Source organism: Prosopis cineraria, unplaced genomic scaffold (genome assembly GCF_029017545.1).
Source record: "Prosopis cineraria cultivar Desert tree isolate PC_DT_omini unplaced genomic scaffold, ASM2901754v1 PC14, whole genome shotgun sequence".
NCBI classification, from domain to species: Eukaryota; Viridiplantae; Streptophyta; class Magnoliopsida; order Fabales; family Fabaceae; genus Prosopis; species Prosopis cineraria.
In genome coordinates this window covers 23,136,385-23,138,612 of record NW_026555345.1, presented here as the reverse complement: position 1 = coordinate 23,138,612, position 2,228 = coordinate 23,136,385, and positions in this window count along the sequence as shown.

The following is a 2,228-nucleotide window of genomic DNA, read 5'->3' as shown; positions in this document are numbered from 1 at the left end:
TTTAATTGTCATGCTCCCTTCTAATAATTAACAAAAGAGGGCATATTATGACATTTCTAAATGTTGAGGGCAAACTACACCCCAAAAAAAAGTTTAGTCCACATGCTCTTAACCTCATAATTTAAGGGTAAAATTACACTTTGACCTTTATATTTATATATATATATATATATATATAGGAATATGAATATGACATTGAGCACCACCTCCATATACCACAAGGATTGGAGACGACAGCCAAAGCAAAAACGTTCTCTAAGACAGGCTTGTCATTATCAGTGATAGAAAGAGAAACGGATCAATTTTAAATTTTTTACCCCCCCAACAAGACATTGATCTAGTTGCTTCCACCTGTGGGCTAACTTATTCCAGATATTTCACAGATTTTTTTGTTTCCTTTTCTTTTTTGCTGTTGAGGCGGCACAAACCAAGATTCTGCTTTTGGATATTTATGAGATGGCCACTTTTACATCATCTTCATCCCCTGTACGAGAGACAAATCTGTCGCTTTCACACCAACATCTCAGCCACTTACCCGGTCCCCACAAGCCTTGAAACAAATAAATACTTGATTGATTCCCTCGTTTGAATCGGATCGCATCCCCTTTGCATTTATCCATATGCAGTGGCAGTGCAGTGTTTACATCATGCAAGATATTTCACAAAATATCTACCACTTAATCCCATGCTCTCTAAAGGGCATGAGTGTTGCATCACAATATAACATTCTTGACTTTCTCTGATTGAGGTTATCTCATGTCTGCTACTACTTAAATTAACAATCCATACGTGGTTCTCGTCCTGTCCAGACATGGGAAAGTGAAGTGATTTGTGCACAAAATTCCCGAAATCTACTACTTCAACAGTTTCTTGATTCAGAATAAATCAGATGAAAAGAGATAAAGAATCAAGTCAGACAGCTTTCTCAAAGTGACTGTTTGGAGATACAGCGTCACCAGTATAAGTAACAGACTTTTAACAACTGAGCATGATAATTGGGCCCAAAACTATACTCTCCAGAATTAAGAGCACCCAGCCCAATGAAAGTTTCACGTCCAAAGGAAATATTCACAGATCAAGAACCTTGTAAAACTATTTGTGCAATCCTCTACTGCAATGAGCCCGCTGCTGCATTCTTTTCCATTTGTTATTTAATTCGTTTATTGAGAACTCTGGGTCGGTCTTAAAAAATAGCTAATGAAAAGGGGAATAACAACCTCACTTGTATTAGCAAGCAACAAAAGCATAAATTCCAGACAAGGAACTAAAATTTCCGAACTTTCATTCTATACATGGCAGAGATCAGAGTTCATTTACAAAGCAGATGACACTGATAGAATAAACAATTTTGAGAAAATTGCTTTATCAGCTTCGAAAAAAGGATGCTAAATCCTAACCTCGAGTATATTAATTGAACTATAATTTCACCTAGGGGAAAAAAAATAAATCCCTCCAAGATTACTATAAAACAGGAAACACTCCCCTTTGATTGCTGAATTGTTCTCATTGGATTTCCTAACAAAAGCAAACATATCATCTTAGTGTACAACTTGAACTTATTCCCGTCATCACAATAATCTAACTCGAAAAATAACAACGATACAAACATGCTATCCTGTGTAAGAGAGTTGTTCATTTAAATTCAATCAAGGTAGCAATGCATCATGTCTATTTGTCTCTTTGTCAAAGCATGCACTTTAATGCCAGTCATATCACCTCAGTAACGCTGTGAATCCACTGACATTCTTATAGTCAGTCAGAGAAACATTCTTTTAATGGTCTCTGAATCTTCTTAATAAGGATAAAGAAAATGGATTGAAAAGTTAGTGAAATAGTGAATGAGACCAAAATTGAATTTACAAGATTACCTGTGTTGCTTGCAAAAGAATAAGGCTTTGGAAGAAAGCTGCTTCTTGTCAAACCAAGATGAGGAGCTGCAGGCCTGAAACATTAACAACAAATTGATTTGGCAAGTTGCTAGCCGGTAGGTCTTCTGCCTTACGCATGCAAATGTCTGAACTTTTCGCAAGAATAATGATTAGGACTTCGGCACTGAGCTCAAATTTGGCAAGAGGCCTGTTTTCCGAAAGAAATAATGATGCAAGTCAAGCTTGTTCACTTACCAACTCAAGACAGGAAAGTATAGCTGGACAATAGATATCAATATCATATGCTTCCTTCTTTTAACAAAAAGACAAAAAGACAAAAGAGAGACCCAAATTTCATGC